This window comes from Acinonyx jubatus, chromosome A2 (assembly GCF_027475565.1).
Source record: "Acinonyx jubatus isolate Ajub_Pintada_27869175 chromosome A2, VMU_Ajub_asm_v1.0, whole genome shotgun sequence".
NCBI lineage: Eukaryota > Metazoa > Chordata > Mammalia > Carnivora > Felidae > Acinonyx > Acinonyx jubatus.
Window position 1 is genome coordinate 86912944 of NC_069383.1, and position 15105 is coordinate 86928048.

A 15105-nucleotide genomic window follows, 5' to 3' on the forward strand; every position below is an offset into this window, starting at 1 on the left:
TGGGCTTCTGTACTGCTACTTCTACTCAGGCTTACGACTTGAAGCCATAATGGCCGGTTTTTGGTGTAGAGAGAAAAGCCTGAAGGACAGAGCCACCTCTAGCCTAAATATCCCTCCAGTCACCAACTCAGCTCTCAGGTTTTATGGTAGGAGCTGAGTGACACTGCATCTAGAAGAAACATGTTTACTTGGGTGTCATTTCTCTGCAGGGTCCCTAAACATTCCTCCTTTCCCTGCCCTGCGGCCAGCCACCCAAGCCTCTGGACCCTCTTCCTACATATTTATTAAATCTATACATTTCCTTTACCTTCATCACAGCCTCCTTAGATCACCTCTCACCCCCAAGATCAATGTGATAAACTCCTAACTGGGTTTTCAGAACAAACACAAAGATTAACCTTCTCCCAAAGAGTTTCTTTGTCGTTTGCTTTAAAATCTATACGAAGGCATTTTAAAGAGATTTTAAAAAAACTGCATTCCAAAAAAAGCAATATCCTCACATTTCCCAATTTAGACAATTTTAATTATGTGAAAAGCATGAACCTGATATAATACGGCAACCAGGATTAAATTTAAGATGCCAGGTAATCCACATCTGTATTCTAAGTAACAAATTCTGTAATAACTTATAAATCTGTTTCTGAAATAATCATTGCCATAGAGAAACCATTAATATTTACAAGTGTCAAACAGTACCAGGTACTTGTTATTTAATAGTGAAAGAATAAAAAGAATTGCAAGGCTTATTTCTCTATGGCTGCTTCCTTTTACTGTTAGAGCCTCATCACTGTAATTCTAAAAAGTATTTTATTGTAATCTTAGTCTGATCTATGAATCATTCTCCTCAATTTAAAATTACAACCTAGGGGCACCTGGGTGGCTCCATTGGTTAAGTGTCCAACTTCAGCTCAGGTCGTGATCTCACAGTTCACGAGTTTAAGCCCTGCATGGGGCTCCGTGCTACCAGTGCAGAGACTGCTTGGGATTTTCGCTCTCTCCTCTTTCTCTGCCCCTTCCCCACTTGCACTTTCTCTCTCAACATAAATAAACTTAAAATAAAAAAAAAATAAAATAAAATTACAACTGAAATTGGTATCAACTTCTACCCCTGGTTATATTTAAATAGTTCTATCCCTAGTATAATTTAGAAAAAAATAGACAACTAACTTTCCACTTCTGTTACAGGAAGCCAGGCTAAGATGATTCATCTAGCAATCCACCAATTAATTGATGAGTCAACCAATTATCGAAAGTATTTCTTATGTCAGAGATACATGCAAACTCAAAAACCCAGTTAACATTCTTGTGACAAAGTCCCGTTTCTGTTGACTTTGGCTGTCATTTAGGAAACAGTAGGAAATGCATACCCTTTGAACCACCTTTCCCACTTAAGAATATCATTTAGTACATTTATTCAAGGCTCTTGTGGTGACACAATGGCAGTCTGCATGGCTCTTGTGTTGGCTGTTCCTTCTGCCAAGCTGACCCTCTTGCACAGTTCAGGCCTTTGTCCAAGGGTTACAGCTCAGAGGCCTTCTCCTAGCCACCTCCAAGAAAATGCTACCCCTCACTTGCTGACCCCTGACTTATTTTTTCATCACATTTATTACTCGCTGACACATTCATTTGTCAGCACCCCCATCAGAATGCCACCTCCACCAGGGCAAATATTTTGTCTTGTAAATCCTGTCTCTCCAGTGCCTTGAGAGCTGCTTCACAGGGAAGAGGAGCTCAGTGAACAGTTGTTGAAAAACATGGTTGAAATAAATCTAGGAAAGAATCTGTTAAATTCTAGGAAGAGAGTCTTTTGGAAATACGATACCATTCTCCTCCTCCTCCTCCTCCTCCTCCTCCTCTTTCTTCTTATCTTTTTTAAAATGTTTTATTTAAAAATTAAATTTTTTTTCTCACTTTCTCTCCCATGATTATTTATTTATTTAAAAAATTTGGGGCACCTGGGTGGCTCAGTTGGTTAAGCGTCTGACTACAGCTCAGGTCATGATCTCATAGTTCGTGGGCTTGAGCCCCACACTGGGCTCTGTGCTGACAGCTCAGAGCCTGAAGCCTGCTTCTCTCTCTGCCCCTCCTGCATTCACCCTCTGTCTCTCAAAATAAATAAACATTAAAAAAATTTTAAAAAGTTAAAAATTTATTTAAGTAAATTAATATGCAGTGTTATACTAGTTTTAGGTATACAATAGAATGATTCAACAATTCTATACATTACTCAGTGCTCATCATGGTAAATGTACTCTTATTATTATCTCTTTTGTGTGCTTCGCAGCAGATCAGATTAAGGAGATGGGGTGGACTTACAGCCTCAGTCTACTAGCACAGAGACCGATGCTCTTGTAGGAAGAGCCAGAGGGGCAGCTCGTTTGATCTCCCGTGCTGAGGTTTGTTTGGGTGACAACATTACATGGCTCACTTGATGTCCCTCTATTTAATATCTTTTCCTCATGATAGAACAAGGTACAAGTTTAAGTTAACCATAACTGGTTGAATAAGGATATGGTAAGTACTTTGGTATTTCACTGGGGGCTGCCTTAACTAGAACAGATGCCATCACCATACTTTCAGACAAAGTGTATTCCTAGTTAACACCAGTTCATTCTTGTCACCCAGTCCTAGGATTTAGGACCCCAGTGGGAAGAGAGTCATGAAGATGAATACTCTCACTTTACAAATGAGCTTCCAGAGGTCCAGACAGCCTCCACCACTTGCCTAAGCTTATGTGGCAAGGTCAACTGGCAGGGAAGGACTGTATGGCCTGACTCCTGAGATTCAGTGCTCTTTTCCCTTCCCTGTTTATACCAACAGCAAAAGTTGTTAGTCAATAAAAATGAGTCTTAAGACAAGGAAACATGCTGTATGGTATTAAGAGGGTAAAGAATACATGCCGTAAAATATCTACATTAAAAAAGCATTATTTTGCATTCGTGATTTTAAGGACTAATAATTTATTGGGAATCAGAACACTAGCTGCAGCAGTATATAGAAATCTCCATGGGGCGTCTGGATGGCTCAGTTGTTGGGCACCTTACTCTCGGTTTCGGCTCAGGTCATGATCTCACAGTTTGTGAGATGGAGCCCACATCTAGCTCTGTGCTGACAGTGTGGAGCCTGTTTGGGATTCTCTCTCTCCCTCCCTCTCTGTCCCTCCTCTGCTTGTGCTCTTTCTCTCTCTCAAAATAAATAAATAAACCTTAAAAAAAGAAAGAAATCTCCATGGTCTTACATAGGAGTTCTGAGATAAGCAAAACAACAGAATATTAAGTAAAGGGAAAGTCTGGAAATGACAAAAGTTTATCAGAATGTAAACAAAGATGCATCAAAATAACATATATCAATGTAATGCTCAATTCTAACATGTTAGTGTAGACAGTAACAGTGTAGACAGAAGTAGATTCACTATGAAGCTGATGAAGGTCAATCTTCAGGGCCCCCTCCCTTTTGTGAGCAACTTCCAAGGCCCTGGGAGGACCTCTAGTAATGTGCTTACAGGGCCATGTTTTATAATACTGGTCAAGATCGCCATCTGCATTCTGACTACTCCCTCACCATATTCCCCTCACGTCCGATAGTGTTGGAGTGGCCATGGCTGCTTTTGAGATTCAGCTAAGGGGAGCTGAGTTTGAAAATAAGGTTATTTTGGTTTAGTGTGATATGATGATGTACTTACGCAGGTTGCTTTCATTTTATAGTGTACACATTCTCAGCATAGAAAGAGCTTCCAGGTACATTCCTTCTGCCTGGTGGGCTGACATACTTAGCACTGTGACTCAAGGACCATGGTGATAAATTCTTTAACAAGTGATGGGAATTCAAGAGTAGTTATGCTTAGTGACTATACATGAAAAAGCCCTGAACTCTTACAGTTCATACCTGAAAGAAGGTAACAATTTTTCAAATTGATAATGATCCTAAACATTTAAATGATGTTATCAATAAGGCGTTGTGAAGGTAAAATGTTAATAATTACCAAAAAAACCCCCTCTGAACCACGAAGCTAGAAGCAGAATTATCTTTCTATTCCCTTTATAGAAAATATTATAAAATTGTCATTTGAAGAGGTGATTTAAGAATATGCAGCCAGGGGGCACCTGGATGGATCAGTTAGTTAGGCATCTGACTTAGGCTCAGGTCATGATCTCATGGTTTGTGAGTTTGGGCCCCATGTCGGGCTCTGGGCTGACAGCTCAGAGCCTGAAGCCTGCTTCAGATTCTGTGTCTCCCTCTCTCTCTCTGTCCCTCCCCCGCTTGGGCTTGTCTCTCTTTCTCTCTCTCTCTCAAAAATAAACAGGGATTTAAAAAAAAGAATATGCAGCCAAAAATTTCAAGGAAAAAAGTATCATAGTGCATTGCATTTAGTTAACAAAGATATTATATTTCTGGATTTGTGATTTTAGAGTATTATTAGCTTCTAAATACTTGTAATTTGTTGTGATTTCTTGTCTCATTCTTTTTAAGTTTATTTATCTATTTTGAGAAAGAAAGTGCACAAGTCAGCACATGAGCAGAGAGAGAGGGAGAGAGAGAATCCCATGCAGGCTCTGTGCTATTAGCAGGGAGCCTGACATGGGGCTCAATCCTATGAATTGCAAGATCACAACCTAAGCCAAATTCAAGAGTCGGATGCCCAACTGACTGAGCCACCCAGGCATCCCTTTTTTCTCATTCTAAATAAACATTCACATTTGCATCTAATTTTGAATGTGTAGTGCTGTGTATTTTTCCTTTGAGAGATTCTAGCCTTACCCAAAATTATATAAGCTTCAAATGTAGACTCACACAACCTAGACCCAACCCTGTTCAGAGCAGGTACTTCATTCATGTTCTTTCCTGCATTTCATAAATGTCTTAAATCACAGGTCCTAAAGCACAGAAGTCTAGATTACATAGTTCATTTTCTACTTTGCTTAGCATGGCATATTCAAGCAATAAATGTATTTTAATGCAGGACAGCACTGAAAAAGAGAACAAAAAGTTATCATTTTCTTCTCTATTACTTAAGGCAGATCTGGCTCAATCAAAACATTCTTACAAGGAAATGATCACATTACAATTGCATTAAGATTGATGGAATGACTTTTAAATAATTGTTTGCTTACACTGGACACACGCCAGTCACTTTTGGTGTATGTTAAAGATGAACCTGAATGAAACCTACCTACAGTAACCTTCAGGAACCTGTAACTTCTGGGCCTTGTTTTATGGAATATGACTGAGAAAACCTCAAAAAACTGTTGGAGTTCATAATGCCAAGAATACACAAGCCCATGAGCAAATAGCAATTATGTGCTAATGAATGAAACCCCTAGTAAGTGCATTGAAAACCTGTTCATTGCATGAGAGCCCACTGAGCATAACATACGTGTGTGGAGGTTACAAATACCTTCTAGGGCCAGGAAGTTTCAAAAATTCCCAAATGAACATTTCCATTTCTCCTCATCCCTCTCAGGTGGTTGCCTAAAAAAACTAAACAGCTTAAAAAAATAGTTTAATTTGGTATAAAATCAAGGCCACTTAAAAAATAATAATATTCGTAATTTCTACTATGAAGCATTTAACATTTATTTCCTTCCTCAGGATCACAGCCACACAGATCCATAATCCCTTGAGGTAAGACAAATTTCAGGATCCAAGTTACTTACTTACATAATTAATTTACGGATGTCAGAAAGGTGATATGCACAACCACATGTTATGCTGCATCCCCAGCCAAGTCTGGGGCAATCCTCTGCAACCAAACACATTAGTATTTCTGCAATGAAATGCATGAAGATCGTGTAAGTCGTATCCATAAAGATTATAAGTAGCTTTAAATTATTTCAAATCAGGACTTGCTGACAGATGAATCCAGGTCACATTAGGCTTTGCCATCATGTAAATTAAAAAAAAAATAGGCGAGTGGTTTTTCCGAGTTTTTTTGTCATTTGGAATTACAGATTAGGGACTGTGAGCTTGCATCTCCAGAAGCTCCCTTTATTTCCTTTTACTCTTAAAGTAGAAGCAAAGTCACATGGTTTTAGTCTACCAATGCCTGGGCAGTTTTGTTTTTATTTGGTTATGCCCTTCTCCACAAAGCCCAGGACTTCACAAAGTAAATCAGAACAGAAACAATGGAAGGAGCTACTGTCCTCTTGGGAGGCTGCCGCTTTCCTCAAAGCTCTGCCTGAAAAACAAGCTGCCTTTTTAAATGTTGCACAGAGCCCCAGAAGGAGGAAAGAACTGATCTCACAGAATTTATAGAGGGGGCAAAGCACTGCCAGAAATCATGCCTCTGGATAGCAGAGCAGGGCCCATAAATACTGAAGGCTGGAGGAGTATTTGGACGGAGCCCTGCTGAGGATTCCCACAGCTCAACTGCTGCTGCTGCCATTACTCAAAACTCAGACCTCAGAGACAAGCAGGGCTTCGGGAGCTGCATGTAAACCACAGCATTTGATATAGAAAGATCATAAAGTTATGAAATGGATGTAATCTGGCTACTTAGAACTCCCTGCTATGACCGGTGCAAATCTTAACAGGATCAACCCATCTTCTCATCTTTCCAAGGTAGATATAATGGAAGACAGGACCATTAACTTGAGGTTGTAGTGAATGGAAAGAGAGAAGAGATGAATGGGGAGCTTTTAGAGAAGCTTTTAAAAAGCTAGACACTGTCATTCCCAGGGGATATTACATGTTACTATAGGCCAGGGCATTCAAGAAAGGGACTTGCCTCATTCTGTATTGTGACAAATGTGATGAAGAACCTGGAGATACTGGTAAAATAAGCAGTTCTGGCAGTTACCTACCCTTTTTTTGCTAAGAGTGATTTTTGAGGACAGTACTTCTCACTGAGGAGTAAATCTCGCTGTCCCCCAAAGCATCAAGAAACACAGTGAAAAGCATATCTGCTATTTTGTAATTCATCTTCTTCAAAATAATTCTGCCATAAGCAAATCATAGATCATTATTATGCAGATGATCAATATTTCTATAGTTTTACAAAATTCTGTTCAAATATTTTACTGGAGGCAGTTGTGCATGTTAATTTCCAGTAACCACACTGATGTAGAACAATGATTACATTACACTTGGATTTTTATTTCCTTTGTTACTGAGACTGCCAGAAATATCTTAAGGGAATTAGCCCATGACATCAAAATAACCTACTATAAATAGAGCAACATCTTGATAACATGCATAGAAGTACTACCTGATGAATAGTCATTAAATGATGACTCTCAATTTTAGGCACATAATGCTCTAATTTCCAGGATAATTGGTTTAATGTTTCTTAGTTTTCATGTTTGTTTTTTATTTCTCTCCTAGAACAAAAACTTCAACTTTATTACCCTTTATGTACTGTGCATTATGTTTTGTTATGTGGCACATCTATATCTATTTGTTCCATTAGTTTGTAAATTTCGTAAAAATGTAATCATGTTTCTACTCTAGTAGTGAGCTAGCTTCTTGCCTTATAATCTTTGAAACAAATTGTTTTTACTACATATTACCTTCCTGTACATCAGTTGTCCACAGAGTACTTTGGAATGTAGAATTCACGGAAAAGGGGAAAAAATCTACCTGAGAAGATGAGAATTTGGCCCCACGTGGACTATTTTACGAATTCTCAGACCATGGCTAACAGGGATGTTCTCAGCTGAGCCAAGAGTCTCCCCCACTCCTTGGAGGCATCTGGTTAGCTGTTTACCCCATGTCTCGCTGTGGCTATGTCCTGCTGTGTGGGGCTGCTTCAGGCTCTCATAAAGTACAGGCTGGGATCGCCTGGCCTGTGTCTGTACCAAGACAGCAGCTCATGCCTTGCTGAAGTTCAGGGGCTGTAGCCAAAGGGGCAGCAGTCTGATTTGTGGGTAACAAGCAGGGAAGGAAAAAATGGTTACTGTATCGGATAATGCTTTGTGGCAGCCCTGGGAAGCATCCTGGGGCTTCTCAGTCCCAAATGACAGGGATGAGAATTGTGACTGAAAGGAGCCCACAGATATGACTTTAATTAAGAACGGCTCCATTCCACATGAGAGGAGATCCTCGAATAACTCTTGGATGTGTCAAGAGCAAAGGAATTCAATTTTGGTAAAATAGGATGACTGAAGTTGAGATAAATTATTATTTTATTAATACAAATTGTCAGCTTAGAGAAATCAACATGTCCAAAATCTTTGATTGTCCCAAAAGATCAATCAGTTAATCAATCACTTGAATATGGAAATAGTTTATGTCTCCACCTCTATTTTGTCCACCAAAAAATATCCTTTGAGGGGGGGATTATTGCATATTTTTAGCTGAAGTAGCATATTTCAAGGACAGTACTGTTAAGGACCATTATATGGAAGTAAAATGTCCATTTTAAGCATCTACTGAAAACTGATATTAAGGATTAAGGGAGGTCAAATAAAGTACAACAGTAAAAATCCTCAAAAATATTCTGTACTTACACTCAAAACATGTTTCCTTTAAACTCAAAAAACCTCTTCTATGGTGTAGAAAAAGGGCTGGGTTTTAAAAGCAACTCGTCCTTACTTCCTGTTTTGTATTCGTTTATCTTTAGAATGAGGCTACTGGCAATAATTTGTTTTGACCGACTTTGTTAGTAAACAGGCTACTGGATCTACAAACCTTTCTTACTGAATAAATGTGACAGTATGTGATTTATTGTACTTAATATTTTGCCCCTTAGTCACTTCCTTGGCTGAAATCCCCAAACATCATTAGGTGACTTCTTTCAGTTTATGGCAGATGGACAATGACCACAGGATATAAAATGAACAGCTGTCCTCCTCCCCTTTTGTACCTTTCTCTCTTTAAGTCCTATTCCCATTCTCTCAGTTCCAAAATATTTTTATTTTTTCCTCTTTACTGCCACTCCTATCATGAGAGAGAAAGGAACCAATTCTCTCCCAATTTATGGAATACGATGCTATTTTCAGCCACTTTTGGATGCCCACCCATTTGCAAGTTTCTTCCCAAGCCCATAGCATAGAACTTTCAACAGATCCTATGCTGGGAGAAACATAAGGAAGAGAAATGCAAAATGTGTCAGGCTTTGCCAGGTTCCCTGCCAAGCAGCCCTCCTTTTCTCAGGGCCAAGGCCATACAACCTAGCCCTAGTGCTTAGGTCTGGCTCATTTTCTAGGACTGATCCCCACCTTAGGCAGCAGGTGTTAAGTACTGCCCCTCCCCAACCCCAGCAATTTGAAGATTCAGCATTACCACCCTTGCTGCAATTCTGGCTTTGACCTTGATCTTAAGGTCTTAGAATGGCCTCTGCCTTGTCTCCCTGCAGGCTTCCATCTCTCCAACCTTCATTGTGGTGATTAGCCTCTAAAGCAGTACCACACCTGTTCTTAGCAGTCTCCCTTCCAAATGATAAAGTCCTGCCACTGGACCTCCCTCTGTCTGGATTTTCCAACAGGCTGTGCTCTCACTCTTCTCTGTGGTCTGCACCCATTTCTTGGCTTTTTCTCACACATGGAGCCCCCCCAGCCCCCCCACCTATTTGGTAAATAAAGTCCTTGCAGGTTGGGCAGTGTCTTGGGTTTGGCTTTCTCCACAGTGGATGTAGAAACATCACATTATACATAGCATACATCCTAAAGGTCTCTCTGAAAGAAGAATCCTCAATCAAGTGTCCTTGATGATTTAAAAAAAAAGTGAAGATTGCTGGCTTAGATCAAGTTCTAATATTGCCCATGTATTTCATTCAGCATGCTCCCTCACCCCAGCAGTCGAGAAGGAGTATAATATTAAGCACCAATGTGGAACATCACTAAATCTCTTTCCTAACCTATGAATTTAATCAAATACAGTCCACAGTGACTTAGTTCTAGTTGTGAGCAAAATTCTGCCCTATGAACAAAGGGGGATACTTATACACTACTTAGCCCTAAAGGGCTTTAAACATTTAAGCTTTAAAGGATGAAAGTGGATGTGCAGAAATAACCAATGTATAAATCAAAGCAGAATGAAGTAGGTATCATCAAATATGGAGGAAGTGGAGATTCAGAGATATCAGGTTAGGCCAAGGAGCTTTCAAATGCGAGACCACTTAGTCTATACCAATGATCAATTTCTCACCCTATAGTTTACTGCTTATATCCTTCTACTAGAACAGCACTTGATAAATTTTAGTAGAACATAATTATGAATGAATTACTGATATTTATCTTTTAAGCCTCATCAACGTGAGTGACAAAGAATTAAATATTTCAAAAGGGAAAGGGCACAGTGTCTTTCAAACTGTATTTTAATTCACATGATGATAATTATTTAGTTATCAGTTTTAATAATTCAAGAACACTTATAATTAATCTCAACGATCTTTGCCAGAGCCTTATGCTTAGTAGAATTTTACACTGCTTGAGAACACTCTCTTTTTTATTACTTAAAATAGGAATGTGGGGTGAGGCGGGATTGAAATCATATAAAGTTTACTTAAGCTGGTCTTTTAAAATATGAAATCCCTGAAAAGGAATAAATCAAGTCCAGGATGAAGAAGCAGGATCACCTGAATCATAATCAGTTCCAAACCTTTACCGAATTTAGATAACACAGAAGTGTTCTATATATAAAGATTTCAGTTTTTGTCTTAGTGTAGATATTTGAAGATCTAAAAATCAAGTCATAAACAAGACTTATCTTAACATCTTTTATATTCAAGAATCTAACACTCAAATAAAACATGTTATTTAACCTTAAATGCAGATATATTAAACCAATTTCACCACTTAATTTTTCTAAACTTCTGTTATTTTTATTAATATCTGTTTTGAGCTCAAGTCATCAGAGATTTTGTCTCATCCTTAGAGATTATGATTTTAGAAGAGGTTTTCACTATTTCATAATAAATTCCCCAAGGTTTTACTCACTTACCAAGGAGAGTGACTCCTGAAAAAAATGAGAGTCTAATTTAGAAACAGAGCTCAGGAAGCTCACAGAGGAAACGGGCAAGAATTCCTACCAAGACACGGAGGGCTCGATTTCTCTTCCCTGTGAGTTAGCTGTTCTAAGAGTAGAGAGAGACTTTCTCTGTTGAAAAGAGTTCTGAGTAATTAAGATGTTTATGAATTAGGCTTGAGGGAAAAGCTGCTTCCCTTAGGCTAAATGCAGTACAATATCTCTTACAAGCTGTATTTTATTCACTGTAACTGTTTAAGAAAAAATAATGCCAGATCACTTTTCTTTTACAAAGCAATCTTCCAACTCACCAATAAGAGTATCTCTAACTTTTATAATTTTCTAGTTTTTATTTTTCAAAATACACTCATACAAAATGAGTAGCTCTCATATATCTGAGACTCTCTGTGGCACATACAGTATATACAAGAACAATTTACTTCTAAGGACATAATCTGTAAATATAAAACATTTATAATTTAATGACTCTCCTCTGTCTTGAGATGGTTAAAAACAAATAAAAAGGCAGTAAAAAAGATGCACACACAAAACCCAAATATTTAGGATATTCCTAAGTAAAACCAAAGAAAAAATGTACTAATTTTATAAATTATGAACAAGTAGTAGATTCTAGCTAGTTCAATAATAACAAACTGATAAATTCATGTATATATATTTCTGCCCACGGGTTTCACTAAAAGCATGCTATACTGTGATTCTATGTTTCCTTCTGGGTCAACTTTTCCACTGATTGAGGTCCTCAGATCACCATGTCCAAATCCTGTCTTGGCATGAAATGTCTGCATGGAACCGATTTAGCACTTGGTTACATACTATTATAGATGTCTCTGCAATAGTGACCTGTCACTCAGGCAAGAAATACTTATGAGCATGTACTTATTTTGAGTCCCTGGGCTAGGGGCTGAGAATACCATGATGGACAAGACAGATTTACCTCCTGAGCCAAATTCTGTTCTTCAAGGCATAGGTTTCTGAATGCTTTACCTTTAATCCCCATTTGGCCTACAAATTCTATTAATATGAAGAAAGAGCTAGGCTAAACTAAACAAGCATAGTACCTGGCAAGATCTTATTGAGTGAGTCAGTGTAGACTTATAGCAAGGAAGAGACAAGTTTGCTCTTAACACAACTATCCAAAAGATCTTTCTTAAGAATTAATTTCATTATATTTCTTTATTGCCCAGGAGAGAAAGAGGCCATTTCTGACTTCTATTGACTATTAAGTTTAAACTCCCGGTGATGTATATTAACTCTTCAAATGGACACATTTTCTCTGACATTGACCATGGCCATCCTTTGGCCAGTCTTTCTTCTCTGAGAGGACACTCATGTTCCCATCCTATACCTTGCTTCTGTCACTCTGTCTCCTCACCTGGAAAACCTTTGTCCTTTCCAATGACTCCAGTTGTTGGGGTTCAGGGATTCTCCTCTCTAAGAAGGCAGAAGGCCTGACCTGCTCTACTGACCTGCTCTACTGTGAAGGACCTGCCATCATGGGGACCTGTACACATGTTCATCTCTGTTTATAATAATCTGGCAGCTCTCTAGAGGTTTCATGTTCTGTATGCATCCAGAGCCTTCTACCAAACCACTAAGCACTGTAAAAACGTTTTCTCTTTCTTTCTTTTTTTTCCTTGTCTTTCTATAGTTAGAGTTAGCTCAGGAAAAGGCTGGCAGGCACACAGCAAATACTCAGTGACATGTTGTCAAGTGAATGAAGGACAAAAAACACCATCAGCACTTCCCTTGGACCTAGGACACTGCCTGAGAAGGCAGTTTGGAGACACCTGTAAGATAACGGTTTGCAAGGGCATAATCTCAAATTTTTCTTTGTATCACGGAGGAAATCTAAAGGAAACAGGTAAATACCTGTAAGGCTAGGACCATAAATTCTACTAGGTGACCCTAATGAATCAAGTGAGGGTTATAGCAGATCAATGCTTCAGCACAGAAATAGATATGAGATCTTTCATTGGAATGGAAAAATGAGAAGTTCTTCTAAGAACATTTTAGGACACTTTTCCTGATGCTTTAGCTATTGATAACCCGATAAATTTCAGGTTCCCGAGTTGTGTTTTCAGGATGCTTTAAATTTAAAATTCATTTGGTTAAGGTAGCCTGTATATTTATGCATATGTTTTTAAGTGTGTGCATGCATGTCTCTGTGTGTATAGGTGTATATATTTAGAAAGGCCTGGGAGTGCATTACATGATAGAGTTTATTTGATAACCTTAGTAATCCAAGACATTTCTATACACATACCCATAGACTTGGTACTTGGGATTCCCTTGGATAATGCTTGTCATGGGACTGAAAATGTTTACAAGCACAATATAAAAGCTTCAAGGCAATAATTTATCCAATTGTGGTTATATGTCCACAATTGTGAATGCAATTCACCACTGAAGCCACAAAAAATGACAGAATTCCCTAGAAAATTGTCTTTAATACATCTGAATCATCACAATGACCTTTAACATCCTAAAGGATTTACAAGGCATTGACACTAAATCTAGCCATATTTAAACACACTCTTAGTACAGATTTGGATAATTCCACAACATACAAAGAAATATAAATGATTGTGTACATATTAATTTTTTTTTTAGTAACACATTCAATATAATTTTTGACAGGAGTATAAATACAATGGCTTCTATTTGGCTGCATTTGCTATTTTGGTATTTGGTTATTGTGGGACTAAATAAAGCTGAGGATGAATTCATGCAATTATGACATCTCTCAAACCTGTGTGCATGCCCCCATCTAGCCCTCACACCATCCATGTGAACAGAATGATGCTACTCCAAGTACTCATAATGAGATACACAAAACCATTTTTGAAAAGCTCTGTCCACTATACTGAATCTACCACTCACCACTATACACTATGTAACTAGAGGTTTGCCACTACATGGTTTCTTTTTTCTTTCTTTCTTTTTTAATGTTTATTTATTTTTGAGAAAGAGAGAGACAGAGCACAAGTGGGGGAGGGGCAGAGAGAGAGGGAGACGCAGAATCCAAAACAGACTCCAGGCTCTGAGCTGTCAGCACAGAGCTCGACGCAGGGCTCGAACTCACAGACTGTGAGATCATGACCTGAGCCGAAGTCAGACGCACAACCAACTGAGCCACCCAGGTGCCCATGAAACATATATTTTAAAGAGGATTCTCTAGTATACTTTCTTTGGTTAAAGATAATATCTGAAATTAATATTCATTGCCCTAACAAAAAACTTAGAGTAAATACTTGGAATACAGATAAAAAGGAAAACATTTTCAGCTTTTTAAAAAAATATAAATAGCACAGTAAATTTAAACACATTGGTTCTGGTTAAGAAACTCTAAGTTACTTGCCTATCATGCTAGGGATTTAAAAAATTGTTTTCGTAGCACCCCAACTTTGAAAAAATGAACTTTGTTTGTTTCTGATTATAGAAGTATTACATTTACAGAAAATTTGGGATGCACTTGCTGATAGATCAAAAAAACCCTCTCATAAAAAAAAAGCTCATTATTTTGTTTTTGCTAACGCTTTCTTTATGACCACATATGGACTTCTGAGTAGTCTGTAAATTGTTGTAGTCATGCTATCAATGTGAGAAGAAAACAGCCCAAACTGTAACAAGGCAGTTTCACATCATACCTACAGATGCTTAAATCAGGCTCCGCAGATGAGAAAGTGACATCTACATGGCTGGAAAAAACTGCTCTGAGGCACAATCAACCAGCGTGAGCCCCTACCTTGTGATCAGGACGAGAAGGGGGTGGGGAGATTGGGGGGCGATCTGGAAGAAGGGGTCCCCAGGGCATAGCTGCTGCAATCTTCATGTCATAGGCAGAGGCCAGGAAGAGGTTTCCATGTTACAGGACCAAGATCAATAAAACTGGCCCCCATCTAGAAAGGCAGTACCTTTCTTTAGCTAGAACATTCCTACCGGAAACCTGTACATGGTACTTATTAATATATGCCTTTGGAAATTAGAACGGAAAGTAACAAAGATAACAAAACTGTAAACGCTTGATCAAAAGGTACTTTACTTTTACTGAATGCTTCAGGTAGGAATTTTTAACTCTAATGCAAAAGCACTTAAAAGAAATATTGCCAGGTAGAGTCATTTTTAAATGATCCATGTCTGAATCAAACATAGATTATTTATGTCAAACATGAAGTCCTGACT

At 38.4% G+C, this 15105-nt stretch overlaps 1 protein-coding gene across 3 annotated transcripts in view; it reads right to left on the bottom strand.

The window, feature by feature from the left end:
• RELN (reelin) overlaps positions 1 to 15105 on the bottom strand; it is a 579194-nt gene that overhangs the window by 239731 nt on the left and 324358 nt on the right. The window lies entirely within an intron of this gene.